This window comes from Mchenga conophoros, linkage group LG16 (genome assembly GCF_057382185.1).
Source record: "Mchenga conophoros isolate Kocher_MC1m ecotype Shallow Benthic linkage group LG16, M_conophoros_male_GT1.1, whole genome shotgun sequence".
NCBI classification, from domain to species: Eukaryota; Metazoa; Chordata; class Actinopteri; order Cichliformes; family Cichlidae; genus Mchenga; species Mchenga conophoros.
Genome location: NC_140541.1, coordinates 2,012,501 through 2,039,558, shown reverse-complemented (window position 1 = coordinate 2,039,558; position 27,058 = coordinate 2,012,501). Strand labels below are relative to the sequence as shown.

Sequence of the window (27,058 nt, the reverse complement as noted above, 5' to 3'; positions counted from 1 at the left end):
GGACACTCGGGTAAAGAGAGGGGCTGAGCTGTCAACTGATCACCACCTGGTGGTGAGTTGGATCAGGTGGCGGGGGAGGACGCTGGACAGACCTGGTGCACCTAAACGCGTAGTGAGGGTGTGCTGGGAACGTCTAGCAGAGGCCCCAGTCCGCGAGATCTTCAACGCACACCTCCGGCAGAGCTTCAACAGCATTCCGAGGGAGACTGGGGACATTAAGTCCGAATGGACCATGTTCAGCGTCTCCATTGCCGAAGCTGCTGCATTGAGCTGCGGCCGCAAGGTGGTTGGTGCCTGCCGTGGTGGTAATCCCCGAACCAAATGGTGGACACCAGAGGTGAAGGGAGCCACCAGGCTGAAGAAGGAGTCCTATCGGGCTTGGTTAGCCTGTGGGACTCCGGAGGCAGCCGACAGGTATCGACAGGCCAAGCGGAATGCGGCTCGGGCAGTGGCTGAAGCAAAAACTCGGGTGTGGGAGGAGTTCGGAGAGGCCATGGAAAAAGACTTTCGGACTGCCTCGAAGAGATTCTGGCAAACCATCAGGCGTCTCAGGAGGGGAAAGCGGTGCTCTACCTGCACTGTGTATAGTGCTGGCGGAGCGCTGCTGACGTCGACTGAGAAAATTGTCAGGCGGTGGAAGGAATACTTCGAGGACCTCCTTAATCCCACTGACACGTCTTCCGAGGAGGAAGCAAAGTCTGGGGATGAGGGGAATGACCCGCCAATTTCCGGGGGCGAGGTCACTGAGGCAGTTAAACAACTCCTTGGTGGCAGAGCCCCTGGTGTTGATGAGGTCCGCCCCGAGTTCCTGAAGGCTCTGGACGTTGTAGGGCTGTCCTGGTTGACACGCCTCTGCAATGTTGCGTGGAGATCAGGGGCAGTACCTGTGGACTGGCAGACCGGGGTGGTGGTCCCCATCTTTAAGAAGGGGGACCGGAGGGTGTGTTCCAACTACAGGGGGATCACACTCCTCAGCCTCCCTGGGAAAGTCTATGCCAGGGTGCTGGAAAGGAGAGTTCGTCCGTTAGTTGAACCTCGGATACAGGAGGAACAATGCAGTTTTCGTCCTGGTCGTGGAACACTGGACCAGCTCTTTATCCTCTCGAGGATACTTGAGGGTGCATGGGAGTTTGCCCAACCAGTCTACATGTGTTTTGTGGACTTGGAGAAGGCATTCGACCGTGTCCCTCAGGGTGTCCTGTGGGAGGTGTTGCGGGAGTATGGGGTGTCTGGCCCATTGCTACGGGCCATTCGATCCCTATACAACCATTGTAAGAGCTTGGTTCGCATTGCCGGCAATAAGTCGGACTCGTTCCCGGTGGGTGATGGGCTCCGCCAGGGCTGCCCTTTGTCTCCGGTTCTGTTCATAATTTTTATGGACAGGATTTCTAGGCGCAGCCAAGTGGCGGAGGGCTTTCGCTTTGGTGGCCTCAGAATCCCATCTCTGATTTTTGCGGATGATGTGGTTCTGTTGGCTTCATCGGGTGAGGGCCTCCAGCTCGCACTGGAACGGTTCGCAGCCGAGTGTGAAGCAGCGGGAATGAGGATCAGCACCTCCAAATCTGAGGCCATGGTTCTCAGCCGGAAAAGGGTGGAGTGCCCACTCCGGGTCGGGGATGAGTTCCTGCCCCAAGTGGAGGAGTCCAAGTATCTCAGGGTCTTGTTCGCGAGTGATGGGAGAAGGGAGCCGGAGATCGACAGACGGATTGGGGCTGCAGCTGCAGTAATGCGGATGCTGCACCGGTCCGTCGTGGTGAAGAGGGAGCTGAGTGTAAAAGCAAAGCTCTCAATTTACCGGTCGATCTACGTCCCTACCCTCACCTATGGCCACGAGCTGTGGGTAGTGACCGAAAGAACGAGATCGCGGATACAAGCGGCAGAAATGAGCTTCCTCCGAAGGGTGGCTGGCCTCTCCCTTAGAGATAGGGTGAGAAGTTCGGCCATCCGGGAGGGGCTCAGAGTAGAGCAGCTGCTGCTCCACATCGAAAGGAGCCAGCTGAGGTGGTTCGGGCATCTGACAAGGATGCCCCCTGGGCGCCTCCTGGGTGAGGTGTTCCAGGCATGTCCCACCGGGAGGAGGCCCCGGGGCAGACCCAGGACACGCTGGAGAGATTATATCTCTCGGCTGGCCTGGGAACGCCTTGGTGTTCCCTCGGATAAGCTGGAGGAGGTGGCTGGGGAGAGGGAGGTCTGGGCCTCTTCGCTTAGGCTGCTGCCCCCGCGACCCGGCCTCGGATAAAGCGGATGACGATGGATGGATGGGATGAATGGATGTAGAGCTGGGCGATAGAACGATAACGATATGTATCGCGATATAACTTTTTCTCGATAGAAAAATTTAACTATCACGATAGACCTCGCCGCTCTTGTCCTCTTAAAAAAAAAAAAAGAACAGCCATTCCAAATTACGTAGCGCAGAGCCGAACCAATCACAGCCGCAGCGTCACGTCATGTGACTTGTTACGTACAGCACAAGTGCCAAGCCGCACATGTGTATTTGTTTGGGAAGCAGCCAGCCACCGCACCGCCCGGGTAATGGAGGAAATGAGTGTGCCGACTAGAAAAATCAACCGAGCGTGACCGAAGGTTACCGAAGAGAAAACAGATGATGGTTCCAATGCCACAGAGATTGTCGAACGGAAGAGCCATAGAAGTTCCGTAGTGTGAAGGTATTTCGGCTATTTCAAGTCTGACAAAAAACAGAGTAGCGTGCACTGTAAATTGTGCCGAAAGCAAGTCTGGAAATACAATAAACTGGTGCATGCGCTACGTCCACACGTACCCGGGTATTTTTGAAAATTTTTTCTATGCGTTTGCACCTTTCGTCCACACGTAAACGGCGTTTTTGGTCACTGAAAACGAAGATTTTTGAAAACTCAGTTTTTGCATTTACGTGTGGACTAGAAAAACGGAGAAAACGCAGTGTCAAAGGTTTGCGCATTTTTTGACGTCACACTGTGCGCCACGTTATTGTTTCGGTGAAATGAATTTCTACAATACTGTTACTGTTAATTCTACTCTCTGCAGTGTTTAAATGCTTACATATACACACAGTTACTGTCCCTCCACACATACGGCTCTGTTCTGCTTCTATGCCCCAGCTTTGTTTACTTTTTCCCACCGAGGCTTCTAGACTTCTGATTGGCCAACATTTCTGCACCGGTTAGGAATCTAGCGCCACCTGCTGCTTTGGCATGTTCATAGCAGCGTTTTCCTTCATTTCTGCCTTTATGTGTGGACGGGATTATTTTTTTAAAACGAAAACGGAAAATCTCCGTTTTCAAAAATACCCGTGTACGTGTGGACGTAGCCTCAGTCTCTGACTGGAAGCGCTAATTCGTCATTCGGCTTTTGTCAGACTAAAGTAACTGTTAAAACTGTTTGAAAAGCTAAGCTATACAACAAGGAGAGATTGAGAATTTCCTTTTAGTTCTCAGTTTATTTGATATTGACAAAAGTTAGTCAATTTTGTCTGTTCTTCTGTAAAACAAACTAAGATTTATTTTTAGAATTAATATTTTGTTTCTAAGTGGAATTGACAATTTAGTCTGTTTCGTTTGTTCTATTTTGAAACTTAAACGCTTTAGCGGCTGCCTTTTGTGTAGTTTGCAATATTTGCCTTTATTTATCTGAAAAAGTCTCATGTTCCTTAAGTACATCTACCCTGTTGAACTTATTATGGGAAATAAATATTTAAATAAAAACAAGCTGCTGATTATTTCACATTTTACTTGTGAGCAACGGCACATTTAAATCTTACAAATGTAGTTATTTGGCTTATATCGTGATAGATATCGTTATCGCCTGAAACGAAAAAAACATATCGTGATATGAAAAAATCTTATATCGCCCAGCTCTAGATGGATGTAATGAGGGTAAATGTATGCGTTTTGATGACGAATGATGTCAAAGCTGATCTAAACAGTTATGTTTTGATTGGCTGTTCCCATTCCACGCTTGTATCCACTGTGTAACATGCATTTACAGCATGATGGGCTGTGCACCGTTAGCACAAACAGGAAATGGCACTAGACTTAAGTCAATCAAAGCATGGCTTTGGGATGTCGTGGACAATTACACATTACAAACAAACATGTTTGTACAAAGATGACGTTAGTTTAGTTCATTCACGAGGCTTTCCAAACACACGGCCACATCATTAGACGCACGCTGACAGTTCTGAGGAAATTAAATTTCCACCATGAATGTTTGCAGCATGGAGCGAGGACACATCGAGTTAACCTGTTATTTCTGCTGCCTTGAGGCCTTTGCCCTCGCACCTTCAAAATAAAAGAAGGATCTGCTCTAATGTATTGACACAATGGAAGGAGCAGGTTGCTGTTCGATTAATAACGCAGACGATGAGTTTGTTTCTTTTAGCTCTCTCCGGTCGTCTGTTGCTGCTTCCACTGTGCGTTCTCATTTTGTTCCAGTTGGACATGCATTTGATTGGAATCATTATTTTGATGAGAGCTCTCAGTGACTGTGCGAGGCTCTGCTTGGTTGCTCAGCAGCACTTAGACCTCTGTTATGGGAATTAGCCCATCTGCGTTTCCGAGCAGCGCAGAGGCCTACGAGCACAGAGTCGACGTTTGGCCTCGTGTGCTTCCTCTGGCATCTGTATCAGCTGCTCTACTGCAGTTTGTCAGTATATTGCCACTGGAGGCTAAGAGAGGTCAAACTAGGTCACCATCTGATGTTTTTGGGGTTTTTCTTTTGCATGTCTGTCCTCCTCTAGCCAAGTGTATGGAAAAGTCATCCCTCCTTCTCTCAGGAAATTCCATCTCATCCCAGGGGTGAGACAGACAGAGGGTGTGACGGAGCAGCACAGCACATCAGCAGGGACACTTTTCCAGCACATTGAACTGTTTGTGTTTAGACAGTTTACCTTGGACTAAGGGAGTAAGAACTCCAGTTTGATTCACACACTGCAGGGACAAAAAGCACTGGACCAAACCTCTGAATCTTTGAATTCAGCTGTTTTCAGTCCCACTGCCACTGGTGTAGAAAATCAAACAGCCAGCCACGCTGTCTGCCTTCACGAGCTGCTGTGAATGTATCGAGATATCCCATAGTCAGCTGTAAGTGGTGAAGTTGAACCATTTGGAAACGTGGGATTAGTGCTGGGCGATATGACGATATATATCGTGTGGACATTTGTCTTCTATCATTTCTAACATCCATCCATCCATCCATTCGCTTCCGCTTATCCTTTTCAGGGTCACGGGGGGCACTGGAGCCTATTCCAGCTGTCATAGGGCGAGAGGCAGGGTACACCCTGGACAGTTCGCCAGTCTGTCGCAGGGCCAACACACAAGGACAGACAACCATTCACACTCACATTCATTCACACATTCACACCTAGTGACAATTTGGATTATCCGATTAACCTATCCCCACAAGCTGCATGTCTTTGGACGGTGGGAGGAAGCCGGAGTACCCGGAGAGAACCCACGCAAACACGGGGAGAACATGCAAACTCCACACAGAAAGACCCCGGTCTGATGGTGGAATTGAACTCAGGACCTTCTTGCTGTGCAGCAACAGTGCTAACCACCGTGCCACCGTGCTGCCCAGTCCTTGATCCAAGGTACGTTATGCCCGGTCGTTAGTAAAGTCGAGTTGCCTCGCTTATACGATGCATGCCGGGCCAAAGTAGAGCAGGATGTTTGCAGTGTCGTGCATTAAGCCTTGGCTGCTGACCTGTGGACGAGCAGAGATACGCAGCCCTACACGAGCGTAACCATCCGTTTCATTAACAAAGATTGCACCCTCTTCTGCTGTTTACGGACTGCGAGGTGGTGTATCGTGATATATATCGTTATCGTGATATAAAATAATTCATATCGTGATAAATATTTTTTCCATATCGCCCAGCACTATGTGGATCTCAGCCATGAAGTTCTTTGCTTTAAAGAGGAGAAATAACAAAAAGCAAATATGATTGTGTATCATGTTAGCCCTTTGATGTGCCATTATGACAGCCGAGGAAGGCTCTAGGACCTGCAGTCCTAAGCAGCTCAATAGTTCTTTAACCTTAAAGCTGTCACCAGACTACAGCGGGTCACTCCTGAGGCCGTCATCAACCCAACCGGAGCTCTGACGACAGTAACAAAAGGAAAAAATGTCGCTCAAACTCCCAAGATATTGTTCATAAAACAAAGGTCACATGGTTAGAAACCTCAGAGCGGGACTAAAGTGGACATTAACACCACCCCTCAGACGTCGCGGTGCACGTGCAGATGTTTCACCTTTAACAAAGACATGATTTCATGCTAAAGCACCTCTGACATCGTCTTTCCCACATATTTCAGCTGTTTGAAGTCTGATTGGAAATGTCCTTGTGTGCACACAGCGTGTCATAAATGGCCAAAGAGTGAGCTGCAGGGTATTGTTACACACCACCTGTGCGTGGTGCTGTGTCAGTGTGAAGCCTGCAGCCACACATTATCACACAGCGGGATTATGGTCAGCACCCAGAGAGGCTACATGCTGTCTGCTTGGTCACAGCTTGGTGGAAGCAGCTTCCTCCTCAGCTATTTGTTTTCCACTGGTTGTCAACAGCAAGTCTAAAAGTAGACATCAGTCCACTGATGGTATCTGCCCCAATGTTACACCCACACCCACTGGTGATTGTGCGTGTTGTTGATGTTGGTTGATATTGTTTCAAACCCACACACGGGGTTTCCACGTTAACCCCTGATAAGAGCTGGGTTTTTCCTGCTCGTTAACTTTGAGGCTGGTTTAAGACGAGGGTTGGACGACCGAGTTATGCATGAAGTGTTTAAGCTCTGAACATATGGATTTATGAAGGCAGTGCAGTGATGAAGCTGCACGTGTGTGTGTGTGCGCACACTGGTAGAAGTAAATGGTTTTTACTGTTTGTTGTTGAAACAGGCAGCTGGCAGCTGAATGCAATGACTCAGCCTGTGTGTGTGTGTCTGTTTGTGTGTGTTTCTCTGCCTCCCACATAGACACACACAGTATTAATGGAGTATCCAGATGAGTAGCAGTACTCTGGTCTCCAGTGTCTCCCCTTAGTGGACAACTTTGTAAAGAAAACACCCAGCGGGTAAATCAGAGACTGGTACAATGATCCTTCCTGTACTTGTTAGCAAATCTCAGTGGTTTTTATTGGATTGTGCGTAAGGGAAACACGTACACGCCACTCAAGGTTCAGAGGTCAGGGATGCCGTAGAGAAGGCTGCTGTTGGTCTGAGATAGGGCTGGGCGATATATTGAGTTTTTTAAAAATATCGATATATTTTCATATGAGATATAAGATGTGACAATATCGTTTATATCGATATAGTCTATGTTACGTTATAATTAGCCGCAGGTTTGCCTCTCTTTCGTCCACTTTTGTCTCTACGCAACGTTACTCGGCCTCGCCTCTCCTTCACTGAACACAACTCCCCCTCCCCCATAGCTTCACCTGCAGGCAGCGACAAGATGAAAGCGGAAAATCTCCGTTAGCGAGTTACCTCGGATCGCCCCGTGCGTGGGGCTGGACGGCGTCAACGTGTTAGCGAGCTAACCGCGCTAACGAGCTAACCGCGCTAACGACATGCAGCCCGAAGGGGCTGCATGGCCTAAAATCCTTTCATTTTCTCAAAACTCGACAGCGCGCCTTATGTATGAATTCTGGTTGTGCTTACTGACCGCGAACCGATTTTATGTGGGACACAGCGCTCAGCAATCTGTCAAAAAATGTTTTAATATGACTTTGCTAAGCTACGGAGCTGCACCGCTTGATGGATTGTCGGAGAATTACGGCTACCGAGGAGGAGCCTCGCGGAGTGATACGTACTGTGTGTGTATAAGGACCACAAGTGGCAACTGTTCAGAGACGTGGTGCAGCTGTGAAATCTGTCTCTTTGTTATTATGCTCAGCGTCTATTAGTTTACATTTTGACTGCACAATTGTGAGCTTTTTGTTATGCACAAAAACAACATTGTTTTCTTTTGTTTATGGACCATGATTATTTAATAAATGCTGATAATTTATTTTTGAGTAATTTCTTCATGTACATCTACGCTATATGTAAATAAAAGTGCCCGTGTGACAGCTGGGACACAGTGTGACTAAGAACTCTCTTTTTGTTCTTAACTTATGGCTTTAAAAAAAATATCGAGATATGAATTTTGGGTCATATTGCCCAGCCCTAGTCTGAGACACATTCCTGTCATAGTTTCAGTGGCTGAACAACACGACTCCTGGAGAAGAAACAGACTCACACAAATCAAAGTAGAACTAAGACAAATAAGGTTCAAACATTAATACTGCATCAATCTCTAATGTGACAACTAGAAATGTGTTTTTGTAAAACCCAAAGACGTCCACATATAACTGAGCATTAAAATGGTATGAAACACCTGACACAGGAAGCTCAGGACATGTTGCTGTGGAAAGCAATGGTTAGCTGTCTGAGGTATCTTAGCAAGAAAGTGAAGCTGCAGCAGCTGAGTTTCCAAAAGGTTTCAGTACTTCTGTGACAACGACAGCCCGTCTCCACTGGTCTTTATCCACCGTGATGCTGCCGTCAGCCACAGATGTCAACAAATCCAACTCGAGCATCAAGAACAAAAATGCTTTCTTTTTTATATTCTGGAGTTTAAATGGTTCCAACCCCTGCATCTGACAGCTCGGTGCTTATTTATTATAAAGCTGTGGCTTCTAAATAATAATAATGGATTGGATTTATATAGCGCTTTTCAAGGCACCCAAAGCGCTTTACAATGCCACTATACATTCACTCTCACATTCACACACTGGTGGAGGCAGCTACGGTTGTAGCCACAGCTGCCCTGGGGCAGACTGACAGAAGCTGCCATATCGCGCCATCGGCCCCTCTGGCCAACACCAATAGGCTGTAGGGTAAAGTGTCTTGCCCAAGGACACAACGACCAGGACAGAGAGAGCTGGGGGATCGAACCGGCGACCTTCCGGTTGAGCTTCCCAACCCCCTGAACTATGGTTGCCCCACAGCAATGCAGCACAGCAGCATGTCCTGTACTGTCCTATAATGTGAGACACGTGGACAGCGAAGTGTTGGTATGGATGTGTGTGACGTTTGCAGATGTGTGTAGTCATCTGCAGCAAACGCTGAAGTTCAGCACCGCTGTGTCTCTTTAATCCCACACAGATGTGGAGACAGATGCAGGCTGCTGTTGCTGTATTACTGCACAGCCCTCATTCTTGGAAAATTGAATGTGATTTCTTCTTCTCTCCTTTTTTTCCTTCCATGTTTATCCCCTGAGCTGCACGACTCTGCCAAGCCACTCTCTCTCTTTCTGTTTCCGTCTCGTCTTTGTGCGTCTATGTCCCTCGACCCTCGCGGAGATCCAGGGGCCGGCTGTGCAGCTGGGGATCAGGACTATCGTTCTGATTGCACTGAGTGGAGCCTGACATTGTTTCCTTCTTTTTAAAGCTCGCCTGGGGAACAGTGCAAGAAGCATTCAAATGCTTTACGTCAGATTCAAATTCAAGAAAATGCTCATGGCCCTCACAAGGAGGCGGAGTCTGACACGCAGTAAAAACAGGATCAGCGTTAAACCCTGAGAAATGACTGGACTCAGAATCCAGTCGGTGCTTTCTGCAGGCAAACAAAACAAGTTTTAACTAAATGCACGTAAACATGTGCATGTGCCTGCATCGTAATAATTCCCTGTAAAGTCATTTCCAGCACAGAAATCTCTGCAGTGACTCAGTACGTGCTTTATTTTTCCAAATTTCCAAATTCAGTGGAATTTGGCTCAAGCCAGATAACACACACCAATGAGTTAAACTGCAGGAATGTCTTAAAGACATAAAGACCTGGATGGCCGCTAACTTTCTGCTTCTTAATTCAGATAAAACTGAGGTTATTGTACTCGGCCCTGAAAAGCCTAGAAATATGGTATCTAACCAGATTCTTACTCTGGATGGCATTACCTTGGCCCCCAGTAACGCTGTGAGGAACCTTGGAGTCATTTTTGACCAGGACATGTCCTTCAACGCACATATTAAACAAATATGTAAGACTGCTTTCTTCCATTTGCGCAACATCTCTAAAGTTAGAAATATCCTGTCTCAGAGTGACGCTGAAAAACTAGTTCATGCATTTATTACTTCCAGGCTGGACGACTGTAATTCATTATTATCAGGAAGTCCAAAAAACTCCCTGAAAAGCCTTCAGCTAATCCAAAATGCTGCAGCAAGAGTCCTGACAGGGACTAGAAAGAGAGAGCAGATTTCTCCTGTTTTGGCTTCCTGTTAAATCCAGAATTGAATTCAAAGTCCTGCTCCTCACATACAAGGTCTTAAATAATCAGGCCCCATCTTATCTTAATGACCTTATAGTTCCATATCACCCTATTAGAGCACTTCGCTCTCGCTCTGCAGGCCTACTTGTTGTTCCTAGAGTATTTAAAAGTAGAATGGGAGGCAGAGCCTTCAGTTTTCAGGCCCCTCTTCTGTGGAACCAGCTTCCAGGTTGGATTCAGGAGACAGACACTATCTCTACTTTCAAGATTAGGCTTCAAACTTTCCTTTTTGCTAAAGCATATAGTTAGGGCTGGACCAGGTGACCCTGAATCCTCCCTTAGTTATGCTGCAATAGATGTAGGCTGCCGGGGATTCCCATGATGCACTGGGTGTTTCTACACCTCTCTGCATTGAATCATATCTGTTATTAATCTCTGTCTCTCTTCCACAGCATGTCTTTATCCTGTCTTCCTTCTCTCACCCCAACCAATCACAGCAGATGGCCCCGCCCCTCCCTGAGCCTGGTTCTGCCGGAGGTTTCTTCCTGTTAAAAGGGAGTTTTTCCTTCCCACTGTCCCCAAAGTGCTGCTCATAGGGGGTCATATGATTGTTGGGTTTTTCTCTGTATCTACTCTACAATGTAAAGCACCTTGAGGCGACTGTTGTTGTGATTTGGCGCTGAATAAATAAAACTGAATTGAAAATTAAATTGAATGTATTTATAAAATATATAAAATTCCAACATTTGTTTATCAGTTTTAATCTCTCCCTCAGAACATGATATATCATGTTTAGGTGGAATCTAGCGAGCTAACTTCCTGCTAACTTCTAACTTAAACTGAATAAATCCTGTTTTCATGGATGTTAAACTGATTTGTTTCACTAATTTAGGTTTTAATAAGCTCACGTTCAAACAGGACAGAATGCTGCATTTACAAAACAGTGACTATTCCATTACAGAAGATTCCAGAGAAAACTGGAAAAGGTTCACTGCTTCCTGTACGCGTCTTTTTCTGCTTTGCTGTTAACGTCGCCGCCTGTTTCCCCACATCTGCAGATCTCTGTACAGGGAACAAGGAAACTTGGATTTACTGAGAACAGCAACAAACTCTGGAGGTTAATGCGTTCGAATGACTGGATCGCAGGTTGTAACTTGTGAATGATGCAGTGAGTGATGGTCAGATAAACGTCTCCCTATCATCACCAAGCAGCTCCTCTGTCAGGAATGTCAGGTGCTTAAAGTGAAAGTCATTCTGATTGAAATTTGTCTTCTCTCTTAAACAATCTCCTTTAACTGCGTTCTAAATATGGGCCATGCCGTTGGTCTGCACTGTGGAGGCTGAAAGAGCTGAGCATCAGGTAACAGTAGGTTTGTTTGGTTTTACAGACACGGCGGCTACACTTTAACTGACCTGTGAAACACGTCTATTATGAATGTGAGGAGTCTTTTTCTCAGGGTTTTATTTGATTTCTGATTTGGGCAGAACTGAAAATCAGGAGTAATACTTGGAAGTACAATTAAGTATTTTACATGTAATTAATTAATTTTGCATGATTGTTACGTTGTAAACAACATTTTACACAAGTGATTATTTAATGTCCATTATTAAAAAAAACCTGCAAAACATAATAATAATCAGACATCAGAAACAATTTGTGCTCCTTTGAAACACAAACCAAATGTGGCCGCCGCCTCGTTTTGTGACGCGCGAGAGCTTCTTCAAATCAGTTTCCTGTACGCTGCTTGAAAGTGTTGACCCTGAACTACATCTACCATGATGCATTTCGATTGTGTGAACCCCACTGCCCCCGGTGCGGCGGGTGAGAGGGAGAACATGTAGTTCGACGCGATGTACCGCCGGATCTGTTATTTAAATACAGACGTGTATCCATGGAAACGTCAGAATCTCCGCTGAAGCCATTTCAACGACCACCAAAAAGCTAAAATGCCAAACGATTAAAGAGCAGCTAAACAGATTCCGCCGAAAAATGGAGACGCCAAGCGCGGCTCCCACGTGCAGGACGTGCCCACCGAGTGTGGAAAGCCCACAGATTCTGAAAATCCAGATTTCGTCACTGCTGAACCAAAGCAAACGAGAGCAAAACTTCATGTTTGAAAAACAGAATTCCCTCTCAGTGCGGCTGTTGCTTCCATCACGGTCGCACTTCCTGCACAGCTCTGTCCCTCAGTGTGCCTCATTTCTGCTGTTCAGTACCAAAGAAACACCTAGCTGTGTCTCTAATAAAACCTCTGTACCTTTGTGAAAAAATGCTTTTATGACTACAGTTCAAAGAACAACACAAACATGGGCAGTGTGGGCGCTGAGCTACCACAAGTTCTTCTGTAACTTTATACGTTTATTTCTTCCAGAGTCGAGCTGACAGATTTGTTTCTGTGTCACAGCAGGTTTTTTGAACAAACAGTTTAGACAAACAGTTAAATATAACAAAGGAGGGTTTCACTGGTCCACTCCAGATCAAAGTGGGCTGTGGGCCGTCATAGATAGTTCGTAGAGTTAGAGCTCGGCTCAAAGAGAGAGCAGCACTGATGCTCTTAGTTTGAAACTCAGTGAACATGTTTTCACTTATTCACTGAAAATGATCAGAAGCCGCTGTCAGAGGGAAACGCATCAAACTGTCCTGCGGAGTGGGCTACGTGACCCACTGGATACCCCAGTACACCCAGTGGACCACCTGCTGGATCCAGCTGCATAAAGGGGTCTTGGTTTGACCTCCCACACATCATAGCTGGTCTCACTACCATCTTGTAAATCTTTCCTTTCACTGTTTCTAACAGCCGTCTCCGCCCACTTCACCCTGGCTCCGCCCTCGTCTTGTGTGCGGTCAATGTTTTTAGATACCAGCGGTGTTTAAGCTCGCTACCGCTCTTCCACCAGCCTCCCTGTCATTCTCGCGCACACACGCACGCACACACACACACACACACACACACACACACGTATGATGATGGTGTGAAAGACTGAGGTTACCTCCTCACAGGCAAACAAATCGCAGCAGCGAGTGGTGCAGTGTGTTTGTGTCCCGTAGCCGTTCATGTCTGAAGCAGAAGACGTTGGAGAGCACGTGTGTGGCAGCGATGCACGTGTGTGTGTTTGTGTGTCTGACTCGAAGAGCTTGTGTTGATTGTGTGTGTTAGCTGCTCGCACAGAGTGTAGAGGGACAGATAGGTTTGTGTTTGGGGTTTGCTGGCTGGTCGTCTTGATGTAAATGCTGACAGAGCTGTGTGTGTTTGAAGACTGTGTCCATGCTGCCTGTTTTCCGTACAGGAAGCAGTGAAGCTTTTGTGTGTTATGGCTCGCAGTCCTCCTGGAACAGCCACTGTTTTTCTGTGCTCACTCTATCACATGTGAAAACACACAGTCTCATAGGCGCACCACGTCCAAACCAAACCGCAGCTACCTTTTTATATCCAAGCAGCTCTCCGCCACAGATGGAAAGTATGTGAGCCGTCCTCCTGTCTCTGTGTGGATCCAAACACTGTCTGGATGGACGTGGAGCGACGCTCAGACCTATGCTGCTCGTGGCATTAGCCAACTTGATAATTATGGACTTTTTCTGTGCAGTGAATATTGAGAAACTAAATCCAAGAGTTAAGTCTGGCGGCCTTTTCACTGTGGAGTTGGAAGCTCAAATCCTCCGCTTGGTTTGAAAAAATGTGTGGATGGAAAGAATGAAAGAGGAGTGTGTTCACCTCCTCCAGCAGCTGCTCTGTAGGTGTCTTCAGGCAGGAACTTCTTCACTATGTTAAAAACAGCTTCATGCACTCTTTTGCTGTTAAGCACATCTTTATTCTTCTGATGCAGAGCGGCTCAGCATAGAGCACTGGTGCTGTGCTGGGCCATGATATTTCCATCAGCTCCAGTGGTAACATTGAGCTTGTCTCTATGATGGTTTAGTCAGTGCGTGCTGGTCTTCTCCATAATCACAAGTACCTGGGTCAGTATCAAAAGGCCTTTGCTTCTGGTAGATCAGGGTTAACAGGTTAGGTTAAAGCTGATGTTGGAAGCAGCACTAGGGTTTGTGCGATCGTGTTTCCACTGCGTGTCAGGCTGTAGGCTGGATTCCAGGTTAAGAGGTTGGGTGGAAAGTATCACCAGTATTCTAATTCCCTTTTTATAATACAGTGTAATATAATGCTACACAGACTCGGGTATGTTGGTGGTTACCACTGTGAGCTTAGGGGCAGGAAGAAGGGGAAAGGAGCAGGGGTGACTGTGTGGTCTTTGGGTTGCTGTTGTGGCGAGGACCGCGGTCAGGATCAGACCCATCAGCTGATCTCCACCAGGCTGGGATTTGAGCTCGACTACCGTCGCATTAATATCAGGGTCAGGGTCGTCACCTAACAGGGTTTAAAACAGTTCACTTATTAATAGTCATTTCTAATAATTGCTCTCAGCTCAGGTCTGCGCTGGCAGACAGGGGTGTGGGACTCATCGCTTACGGCGAGCGACGGGAAGTCAACAGCCCTCGGTGGGGGTCCAGGTGACCCCGAGCAATGCAGAGACAAACTGCAGGCGAGCATTAACTTTCTCTCTTTTACTCATCTCGGCTGGAGTCGGACTAAACAGCAAGCAAGTCGGGACTTTTACAGCGAAAATAAGAAAAAAAGCGTCATAGGAAAAATAATTTCTATACTTGTTAAAAAATCCCAGTTATCAATGTTTCCATATTATTTGGATCACATATTTAGTGAACAACAAGTTTGGAGGAAACAGGCAAGACCGCCATCTGGCCTAATGCATTTATTTAGGTGTCATCATGCCCCAGTGACAGTGCAGCTATTATCCCTCACTGGTCTGTTTAAAGCGTCCAGATGACCTGTTACAAGTTCTTTTGCAGACAAAAGCAGAAATGAAGGAAACCTCTGCTCTGGCTTCCTCCCGTACTTTAAAGACATCTGTAAATCAGTCAGGTTAGACTGGTTACCGTGGGTGTGAGTGAAGTGGGCAGGATCATCCTAATCCTGTATGAATATTAGGGGTGGGGGAAGAAATCGATACTGTGTTGCATCGTGATATTTTGTTTGCTAATAATGTATCGATACAGGGACAGCAGAAATCGATATTTTGTTACAAAAAGGTTTTTGTGCTCTGACTTCAGAGCATGTTGATCCTTTTTCTGAGCAAGAATCCCGACACTGTCCAAATGTGTTTAACTGTTTTTGGCAGCAATAAACATGACAGTTTACTTATTTTAATTTAAGACATGTTTTATTTTAATTAAGTTTAAAACTTTTTTATTTAATGTAAAATTATATTTTGTTTTAATTTACTTTCAAATTCTTCAGTTGCTGAAGGGGCTGCATAGTTTTCATAAATTGCATAGTTCAGAATAGCTGTAATTGTACCAGATGGTTGCATTCAGTTAAGTTGGACTAGACTGTAATACAAACCGTTCAGTTTGTCAACAATAAAACTGAGATGAGAGAAAGACTGAGTGTGAGACTTTGATATTAGATAAAATGAATATTGATAAAGTTTACCTTTATGTACAGAATCTGAATATCGCAGAATATTTTTAAAAATTGCAATAATATCGTATCGTGCGTTAAGTATTGTGATAATATCGTATCGTGGGATGTATGGTGATTCCCACCTCTAATGAATATGTCTGAAAAGTCTATACACTGCTTTAAACTGAAGCACTTTAAGTGTTCATGATCTCTGCGTTTGCCCGATTATCTTCTATAATATCACATTTCTACATTTCAATGAGTCTCACATTTTCCTAACAAAACAGAAAGAAATGGGGGCTCAAGACTTTTGCATGGTCCTGGGTCACTGGGATAGTGCGGTGAAGCGGGGCCTGGGGCCTGTCGGTGAACTTGTTGGAACTGAACCGCTCTGGTAGATTCAGCTGAGTCAGATTCGGTGTCTGCTTTGTTAATTATACGATTAGCTGCAGGAATCTGTAGAAGCCTCACTTCTGTGTTTGTATGTGCCTGAGCACGTTTTTCACTTGGTCAGTATTGCTTGCCTTTCCCCGTCTTGTACTTGTGTGTGTGTGTGTGTGTGTGTGTGTGTGTGTGTGTGTGTGTGTGTGTGTGTGTGTGTTCTTTGTACAGTCTCAAAAAGAGACAGAAAGTAATCGGGGGGGGGGGGGAAAACCCACTCTGCTGTGGTCATGGTGTCTTCACCCTTTGCCTGTTTTTCTCACATGTTGAGGAGGTTGTCCTTGGTTCCTAGTTGTTGTTTCTGGCAGGAATCATTTCAGCTGAGGACCGAAGTGGAAAGTTTTATTGTACGTTTAGCTTGGGTGTCACAGTGTACATGTAGAAGCAACGTTTTTAAACACTGTAACGCAATAGGAGCTAAAATGATCTGTTTTTGGAGTCCTGGCTGTCAGCACAGCTGTGGACACTCAGGGTGTCCTCACCTGTGGAACCGTCACTCTGACCGTGTGATACTTTACACTGTGCTTTAGTCCAGCATTATTCTGTGATGTTGTTAATGAAGGTTTTACACGAGTTTGTGTGTTTGTGTGTGTGCGTGTGAAGGCCGTCCTCCTTCTGTGAAGTAACATTTCTGTTTTCCAAAAAAGCAGCTGACAGGTTGTTTGTTAAAGTTTCATATTCATGGTTCAGCCGCTGTTTATTTAACTGATGGATGTTAGGCTACGTCACTCTGCAGGTCTTGATGCTCAATTCAGACTTTTTGATCAAATCCGACAAATTTTTTTTGTCTGCTCGTTCACACTACAAATAAAATGTGACAGCAGACGCGCTCTAGTGTGAAAATATCGTTCACACTGCAGGCGAAAGCGCATCAAATCCAACTTCTTTGACCCTGTGCGAAACATATCCGATCATGGTGTGACAGTGTGAACGGCACAAATTCGATCATTTTAATCCGATCTGGGTCACCTTTGTATGTGGTGCTGAATCCGATACATATCTGATGTTTTAGAAAGCGACTGCTGTTTGAGAAGACATCGCGAACGCTTCCCGACCATCCCGTGTAGATGTCAGTGAAACTGCTGGGAAGACAACGCTGGAGAAACATGAACATTTTATTTGTTCTGTATAATCTGCAGATTCTGACAGAACTAGAAGCAGCGCTCCTCTAAAACAGCAATAAGCATCATTATTAGGCCAAATGTAAATAACACAATAACTTTATAACTTAAAGCAAAATTGGGAAACGTAAAGTCCGAAGTCTTTATATTAAGGCCATCAGTCAAACAATGCTGTTGGTCTGGGTCTAAACAGAGCGCGTTGTGTGTGACGTCTTCTTTTGCGCATGCGGCCGCTTTGAGCATTTTTTGTTTTTTTTTAAACAGTGCATTGTGTTTTGCGTCCTGATTGGCTGTAGACCCTCGTCAATCACTCTCCTCCATGCTGTGTCTCCTGTACAGTACAGGATGTGTTCAGCGTGTCAAATTTACATCAATCTTTGATCAGCAGCAGCGTGACTCTGAAGTTTTCTCCCCAACAAACACAACAATGTCGACGAAACGTCGTCACCTGCGGGTGCCTTTGGTTTCATTCTATAACACTGGGCTTATTTTTCTACAAAGGTTTGAACTTTGAGAGTTTAAACAAGAGAGAAACGTGTGAAAATGTTCATGCCTGTCTGAGAAAAGTGCATAAAGTGTGTAGTGAGGAGTTTTACAGCCTGTAAACATCTATATAATAATTGAAAAAAGATGTGGATTTCATCAATCTGGATTATTTTTAGACGGTAACTCTAGCGATAAATGAGGGACCGCTGTCCTGGCTGACTGACATTATTAGCTTTGTCGTCGTTATTACCGTGTTGTTTGGAAAATACGGCGCATTTAAAATCAATCCTTTGATTTTTCTGAAAGTCGACAGAGCCCCTTATAATCCCGTGTGCCTTATGTATGAACTCTGGTTGTGTTTACTGACCTCAAAACGATTTTATGTGCACGGCGCTCGAAAATCTGTCAGATGTTTCAGTACGACTTTGCTGAGCTACGAAGCCGCACCGCTTGATGGATTGTTGGAGCATTACGGCTATCGTAGGCGGAGCCTCGCGGAGTGATACGTGCTGCGCTTCAACATGATATTACCGTATTGTGTGTGTATAAGCTCTTTGTAAGTTTTGTGGATGTTATACATGGTTATGCTGAGGATGTGTCGGCCAGTTTCCACTGGAAATGCCTTTTGGTTAAACTGTCAGCGAGGAATTTGCACTGTTACGTTTTTATAACTTTAATGCAGATAAAAACAGCTGCTTGTTTAAGTGAAAATACATTGATGTTTGTTTGTTTTTTTGCACTAATAAAGTTGTGGAGTTGTAAAGTATTTTGTCTCGTGTCAATTATATCGTCAGTTATATCGTTATCGCAAATTTTCAAACGTATATTGTGATGAATATTTTTGGTCATATCGCCCTGCTCTAGCTACGTCCACACTAGCCCGGATAGATTTGAAAACAGCGTTTTTGTCTGAGAACGCTCCGCGTCCACACTAGCGTTTTCAGTCGTTGTGCGTCCACATTGCAATGGCCGGAAACGTTTACGTTCCAGTCCTGCGCAAAAGTGAGTGAGAATTAAAGAATTTGAAGAAAAGCTATCTGGTCATTTACAAAGTGATATTAATCCTTTTTAGGGTCAAAATTGAGAGCAATCAAAACAACCGCTGTATAACGCCCTTCGCTATCTTTGTTTAATTGGTCACATGACTGCATCACATGACTAAAATGCGTCATCGTTTTAGAAAGTCTGCGTTTTCGAGTCTCCACACTGCGACAGCAGCTCCGTTCTGAAATGTGTGCATTTTCGAGAGCGTTTTCAAAACACTGCGTTTTTCCTTGAGGAAAACGGCGTCTCAGTGTGGATGGGAGGCCAAAACGGAGAGAAAACAGTGTGGACGTAGCCTCAGTGTCTTGGCAACTAGTTAGTCGCTGCAGCTGCTTTCAGTCGATCTCTGACTGCAAAAAAATAAAATCAATCTAATTCTGAGGTCAAACATGAGCAGTCCAAATCCTTTCTTCCTGTTGTGGAGTAGTCTGCCCAGGCAGGCTTGCTGACCTCCTTCTTTGCTCTTCTTCCTCCCAGCAGCAGTTTAACCCAGCAGCTCAGTGACATTGCATTAAGTGCCTGAGGTGTTGACTCTGTGTTTGCAGCATAGCGAGTGCTGTGAATCTCCCTGACAGCTGCAGTGTGACCACTGCAGCATCACTGTAGGACTTCTTGAACAGTGCTACGTTGGTAAATCTAAAACCGTTCAGCTCGGCATCAGCAGGCTGTCACAGTCAGCAGCCGGCCTTCAGATTGCAGTGCCTGGATGTACACTGAGGTGGCTCTGTCCTCCACGCAAGGGGGGTTACCGCATGCGTGAGTGAAAACTGTGACTTGGGACAAACTTTTCTGTCCTCATTCAAACTGTGCCGACACAGATTCTAGTTAAGAAAGTGCCCGCTGGAATATTTCAGACTTGATATGACAGCTAGCTAAAACAGCAACAGGTGCTGCGCTTGTGCCGATGGTCACCAGTGGAGAAATGACACTGTGGCACTGAGGAAATACTGTTTGCTGTGTCAGCAGCCATATTGGATGTAGAGGAAATAATACCCTGACACAAGAACAGGGTTTCCTGCAGTGCAGGTGTCGGCTTACTTCCAGGAATCTTGATATTTTGCAACAGCAGTTAGAAAATCAGAAAAGTAAATCCATGTGTGTCATTTTAATCCAGCGGCAAAATGATTTTTCATCCATGTTTATGTGATGTTTAAAAAAACTTTGAATGTTTCCAGTTTCCTTCTGTCTGATTGGATGTGCCCTCTGGCAGCACGTACCCATCTGAATAACGATTTAAGGAAAAAAATGGCACGCAGCCGATGGGGCATGTGTGCTCGTCTGCGCTGCTCTAAATAGGTGCGTTGGGGGTTTCTACCAGCCCAGCTTCTCACTTTCAAACACGTCACACGCACACTGGTGTTTTTATAGCTACGAGGATGCTTGCTGACACCCCCGAGTCCCTAAACCCAAAGCAGGGATTATTCTTGGTTGGACACCAACAGCTGCACGCGCCACACGTCAGCTGTCATTGTGTTTGGCTTCTTTGAAGTGTGTAGTGCGGTGTCTTTGTGGAGGGCATGCCAGCATTGACATAGAGCCGCTGTCTAATGACACATCTTAGGTCCTTGCAGGTCCCTGTGATTCATAAAGGCCTAATGAAGTCTAACCTCCACAGCTGGACTAGTTCAAACTTGCACTCTTTCCAAATAGCGTTAGAGTCTGTGTGTCAGGGATTTTCTGAGGAACGGCACACGATGGTCTGGAAATGAGCTGTCGACCTGCACAATGTGTTTATTAGCTTTGCTCTTATTTTCTTGGAATACTTGTCAAAGTCATCCATTTCACTGCATGAACTGATTAGATGTGGAGTGAACATTTGTGTAGCTGCTAGAAGAGCCAGCTCGCTTTTTCCTCTGGTTTCACATTTTTGTGTTGTGCGTCTGTCCCTTTGTCACAATGTCTCAGAACTGCTCCGACTGCTTGGACGAACAGCTGGCTTGATGATGTTTTTGAATTATGACGTGATTGTCAAACATCAATATCAAAAAGCAGTAACAGTGAGAGGAGGCAGACGCAGGACGTCAGGGAGCTGCTTACACATGTTGTACACATGTACAAAGAAATCCTTCAGCTAGTGGCTGTCGCCCTGACAGTGGCAGCTTTCCTTATAAATGACTTTAAACGTTTTTCTCCTTCACACACATTTAAACGTGAACAGCAGAGAGATTTCTACATTCAGCACAGTGTCAACGTACGCTCCAAGATTAATGTAATCAGTTTAGTATTCAAACAGTCTCTGAGAGCATTAGCAGCCTGGCAGCTGCTGGGTCTGAGCCGACCTCTGGCATTTCAAGTCTGTCTGCTGTGATTCTGTGTGTTATGCTTGTATTTGTAGCTCAGTGTGTGTTTGACATCCTTCAACAAAGTCCGATCAGCTTTACTGATGTATCCTAACCATGAGACGGTCACCCCAGCTACTACAACACTCCTGAACCTGCAGCACATCTCTAATAACAGCGTTGTTGTTTTGAATGTGACTCACTAATGGGTCACGTACAAACATGCTGCATCATCAGAATCCAGTGGGCGGAGCCTCAGTCCTGAGGATGTTTGAGGAAGACTGGAGGAAGAAGTCCTGCATTAGGAGTGTTTCAGTTCCTCTCTGCTCTGCATTCATAACATCAAACTATTAAGTCCTCTTAAAGTAATAAGGTTTATAATAAAGTCCTATTATGACTGAAGTAGTAACGCCATTGTTTCCAGAGAGCATAAAGCCTCTGCCCATGTTTCATAAGACTTTTTAATGGGGCCCGTTTGGCAGCCGGGAGTAACCAATCAGGACAGGCAGAGCTTTAATATTACAAGCATATTAGCGATCCCTTCACGGCCATAGGTTGGTAACACAGTGTTGTTTAACCTTTGCCTCTGCACCTGTCAGTGTTTTGAAGTCCCCAACAGAAAACTGTCAGGTACATGTTCTGCTTTGTGCTGGTGGGAGTAGAACAAGATATTTATACGACTGATTTTCAGGTGGTTCCGTCTTTAAGTGTCAGCGTGAGGTCCACGTACGTCAGGGAGGTCGTCATGAGAAACGGGACGTAACAGACGAATCACAGTGAGGGCAGGAACGCCAACATATACTTTACATCTGTGGAAGAGAGTCTGTGGATGAATTTGGAAAAACACCAAAAAAGGTCTCAGGATCTGTTCATCTGCCAAACATGGTGGAGACGATGCACGGCTGTTGGTGGGAATGGACTGATGTTTGGCGATGCAATGGAAATATGACATGTATGAAAACTATTCAAGCCAAAGAATAAATAAATGAGTAAACAGAATGATGAGTGGAAAAACCCACAAACTATTGAAGTCAGCTGGAGCAACGGCAGAGCATCACAAAGAAGGAGTCTTTAGAGACGTCCATGTTCCAGACTTTAAATGAGCTGTTTGGAAACACTTTTATTGGCTAATGCTTTCTAATGCTTTCCAATTGCAACACAGCAGGATGGGGAACTGTTTTAAACGACACATCAGTTTTTAATTCCTGAAAGATATGAATGCCAAGTGATACGGCACAAACATGGGTGTGCAGCTGAGGTTACCACTTTAAGGAAGAGCACACGAAAGCCAAAGGTCATCCAGACTGAACTGTTTGATTTGTTGAACCCTTTAAACAGTCCCACACCAGTGTACTGTGCATCACTCCCATGGGTTTACACAGTGGATTATCTACAATGTCATATAGCTTTAAAAAACTGGGTAACACTTCCTGTTAGATGGCTGAATGACTGAATGCTGGTTCACTCACTGTTGAGTGACTCTTATGCTGGCAGATTAACAGTACAGGGGGATGCTTTGGCCTCAGCCTTTGTTATATCCCCATGTTGTGAGACTGACCGAGTTACTCCCCTCTGTCAGTCTCTCACATGCTCCCATTCTTCTCAGCACACAGACTAAAAGTGTCTTTGTGTTCAGAACAGCTTGACTACACGCTGAAGTTTGAACACCTTTTTCCAAACGATATGACCTCAGCTGGTGTTTTGAGGATGGTGGCAGAGAGCACTGCCCAACACTCGGTGCTTGCTGTAGGATATTATAGACATGCTTTTCATCAAAACATCCTTCTCATCCGGAGAGAAGTGTTTAAATCTAGGATAAAAGTTGTCTCGACTTCCGAGCGACTCGCTGTGACTGTTGTGCTCCAAAAACAACCCTCTGATTGTTTCATTGCTGGGAGGTTACTGACCTGTAGATGAGATGGAAGTTGCCGACTCGTCTGCGAGCGCTCGATAAGTAAAGTAGACGACCAGAATCTGCTGGTGACCGGAGCAGCTGTGAGGTGTATTTTGATAAATGGCCTGCATTTGTATAGCGCTTTACTCAGTCCCTAAGGACCCCAAAGCACTTTACATATCCAGTCATTCGCCCATTCACACACACATTCACACACTGGTGATGGCAGCTACGTTGTAGCCACAGCTGCCCTGGGGCGCACTGACAGAGGCGAGGCTGCCGGACACTGGCGCCACCGGGCCCTCTGACCACCACCAGTAGGTAAACACGGGGTTAGTATCTTGCCCTTGCATGCAGCCAGGAGGCAGCCTGGGATCGAACCACCGACCTTCTGATTAGTGGCTGACCTGCTCTGCCACCTGAGCTACAGCCACCACCAGACCTCTTTTCAGTCAGTTTCACCTACACTCAACAAAAATATAAACGCAACACCTTTGTTACTGCTCCCATTCCCCATGGGATGGACGTAGAGACCTAAAATTCATTCCAGATACACAATATAACCATCCCTCCCAAACAGTGGTCACAAATCAGTCCAAATGTGTGGTAGTGGGCACATCTGCCATATTGAGATAATCCATCCCACCTCACAGGTGTGCCACATCAGGATGCTGATCTGACATCATGAGTAGTGCACAGGTGTACCTCAGACTGCCCACAACAAAAGGCCACCCTGGAATGTGCAGTTTTGTCTCACAGCAAAATGCCACAGATGCCACAAGCAATGAGGGAGCGTGCAATTGGCATGCTGACAGCAGGAATGTTAACCAGATCTGTCGCCCGTGCATTGAATGTTCATTTCTCAACCATAAGCCGTCTCCACAGGCGTTTCAGAGAATATGGCAGCACATCTAACCGGCCTCACAACCGCAGACCTCGTGTAACCACACCAGCCCAGGACCTCCACATCCAGCAGGTTCACCTCCAAGATCGTCTGAGACCAGCCACCCAGACAGCTGCTGGAACAATTGGTTTGCACAACCAAACAATTTCTGCACAAACTGTCAGGGACGCTCAACTGCATGCCCGTTGTCCTCATCGGGGTCTTGACCTGACTCCAGCTCGTCGCCGTAACAGACTTGTGTGGGCAAATGCTCACATTCGATGGCGTCTGGCACGTTGGAGAGGTGTGCGCTTCACGGATGAATCATGGTTCACATTGTTCAGGGCAGATGGCAGCTGAGAATGTCCCAGTTCTTGCATGGCCAGCATACTCACCGGACATGTCACCCATTGAGCATGTTCGGGATGTGCTTGACCGGCGTATACGACAGCGTGTACCAGTTCCCACGAATATCCAACAACCTCGCACAGCCATTGAAGTGGAGTGGACCAACATTCCACAGGCCACAATTGACAATCTGATAGACTCCATGCGACGATGTGTTGCACTGCATGAGGCAAATGGTGGTCACACCAGATACTGACCGGTACTGGGTCCCCAGACCCCCAATAGCGCAAAAAACTGCACATTCCAGGGTGGCCTTTTGTTGTGGGCAGTCTGAGGTACACCTGTGCACTACTCATGATGTCAGATCAGCATCCTGATGTGGCACACCTGTGAGGTGGGATGGATTATCTCAATATAGCAGATGTGCCCACTACCACACATTTGGACTGATTTGTGACCACTGTTTGGGAGGGATGGTTATATTGTGTATCTGGAATGAATTTTAGGTCTCTACGTCCATCCCATGGGGAATGGGAGCAGTAACTAAGGTGTTGCGTTTATATTTTTGTTGAGTGTAGAAACTGCGAGCAGCTTGCCACAGTCAATACTTGACAACTGGTCAGGCAACACACATGTTTACTAGTGACCAGTGGTAACTATTTGCTGGCTAACTGGTCTCTAGGTCGATGTGACTGGTGGAGTCATGTAACACTGCTGATGGGGAAACATTGTTGAGCGTTAGTAAAGGGCTCCTCCTCATTCATAGCGTACAGTTAGCATTACATGTCATCATCGATGAGGACGTGGACATCAGAGTTAACTTACCCTACGGCAGTGGGAGGGGATTAACCTCTTTACATTTACCTGGTCACCAGCAACCCATCTGGGGTGAGCAGCAGGTTTAGCTCAGCATAACCAAATGTAACAGCTGACATGATTGTGTGAGCCTGAGATTAATGAGGTTAATGAACAAGCTGGAACGTTCCACATGTGACAAACACTAAACTATAGACGGCTGGTTTTACACTTCCTGTTTATTCATGTTCATGAGCTGTTTTGTTAGTAACTGTGCCAACAGCACTAAAATAAGACACGCTCCACATGTAAGCTTCCCAGGGAACAGTTGCTGGGTTGAATGCCGCTGATGTGCCCGTGAGCACTGTGTTGCTCTTTGTTCGCTCCAACAACAGCCTCCTTGTTGCTTCAGCTTTCAGCTACTGATCACATGAGAGCTGCTAATGATCTTATACAAGTACGACCGCAGCGTTGGTTTGTTCGGTGAAGTGTTGACGTTTTTATACATTTGTCCACTCAGTTTGTGGACACACACACACACACACACACACACACACACACACACACACACACACACATCCATGTGACAGGTGAGCAGTGTGAACCTGAGAACACACACGTGGTTTCACACGTTGTGTTTGTGTGTGAGGCCCGATCACAGCACGACTGGGTCTGAGGAGCCCAGTGATGCTGTGGCTGGTTCAGCAGGTACACACAGAGGCTCACAGGGTGAAGATGGAGGCCGGAGCGTGGACGGAGCCTGCAGCAGGGTCTTCAAATGTTGGGGCCTGTCAGTTATTTTTAGGTCACACACAGGCTACACTCAGCACGGTAGATGCACACACTAGCGCCACCTGCTGACAACATATCAGGTGTGTAGACAGCCACTGTGTGTGTGTGTGTGTGTGTTATCGCATGTAGCGGAGCTGGTCGGGCTCTCTAAGCCAAAGGTCTTCTCTGTAGTGACGCTGCTCTCCTCTGCACCACATTCAGGCTGTAAGCAGGTCCCACACACCCACAGCCAGCTGTGACAGGACCAGCGTGCTTTCAACAACATGTGAGTCTCTGTCCATGTGAGGGAAGTCTGCTCTTGTACTTGATGCCTTTTCTGTCTGTGTCTGCAGGCTGACTGGATCATCACTGTGCTGCGCTCCAGCTGGACTGAGCTGTTAGCAGACCAAAGGTAACTGGCCTGAAAGCACGTGAGCCCTTTGAATCACGGACACATGCATGTGCTGACTGGTTTGAATGGTTCACTTCACACAGCTGTTAAGAAAAGTGATTTAGAAAATGATTTCTAGAAAAAATAAAAACAAATAGAAGAGCTGCTACAACAGGCTGCAGGCACATGGTCCAACCGTCCTCTGCAGCCATCAGCGTCACATCAGCAGAGACAGACTCCCCTCTGCCTGCTGCCTCTGTAGAGTGCTGCTCCACACATGTACACCAGCTCCAGTTCAGACCCTGTTTCATCAGGAAGGATAAAAAACTGTGCAGCCCCTCGTGAGTGAGGGAGCAGCCCAAAGTACTCCTCTCTGTTTCTGTCACATGTCCAAAAGTCTTTGAACTGCAGTCTCATAGTTGATCTTAAAATTTGTGTTAAGGGTAAGTGGGTGGCGTCCAACTGATGGTGCAAAGTTCTGTCGTGATTTCCAAAATAAAAAAGGGAACAGCAGTCCCACACCTGCTTTGAGTACTCCAGGAGAGTAGACTCCACTGTGAGCTCTGTGGACAACTGAACAGCTCTGTAGTGAGTGGCTCCAGCCTTCACCCACAGCCAGTTCTGAGTGCTGGTGGCAGGGCTGTGACCAGAATCTCATGTCCTGATATAAAACATCTATCGTCCGATAACAATATAAATGTAACATTTTCTGTAAGTTCTGTGAATCTCGGGCAGCTCGACTTGCGTGAAGTGTTTCCAGCTGGGCGTCGTGTAGCTGGAGTCGAGTGTTTTAACTGATGCATGAAACGATACATTTTTAGACAGAAGCTGTAACGGTTTCTTTATATTTATTACACGGCGTGCTGCGGGGAAAAGCCTGTTCTAA

At 46.1% G+C, this 27,058-nt stretch overlaps 1 protein-coding gene across 3 annotated transcripts in view; it reads left to right on the top strand.

The window, feature by feature from the left end:
- The window catches only part of raph1a (Ras association (RalGDS/AF-6) and pleckstrin homology domains 1a), a 78,943-nt gene that overhangs the window by 8,448 nt on the left and 43,437 nt on the right, over positions 1-27,058 (top strand). For 2 of the 3 annotated variants that reach the window (XM_085250481.1, XM_085250479.1), the window contains exon 2: positions 26,135-26,193. The exons of the other annotated variant lie outside the window; for it this stretch is intronic. The gene's annotated coding sequence lies outside the window, so the exon portion shown is untranslated. The remainder of the gene's footprint in view (positions 1-26,134; positions 26,194-27,058) is intronic. 3 annotated transcript variants of the gene reach the window in all.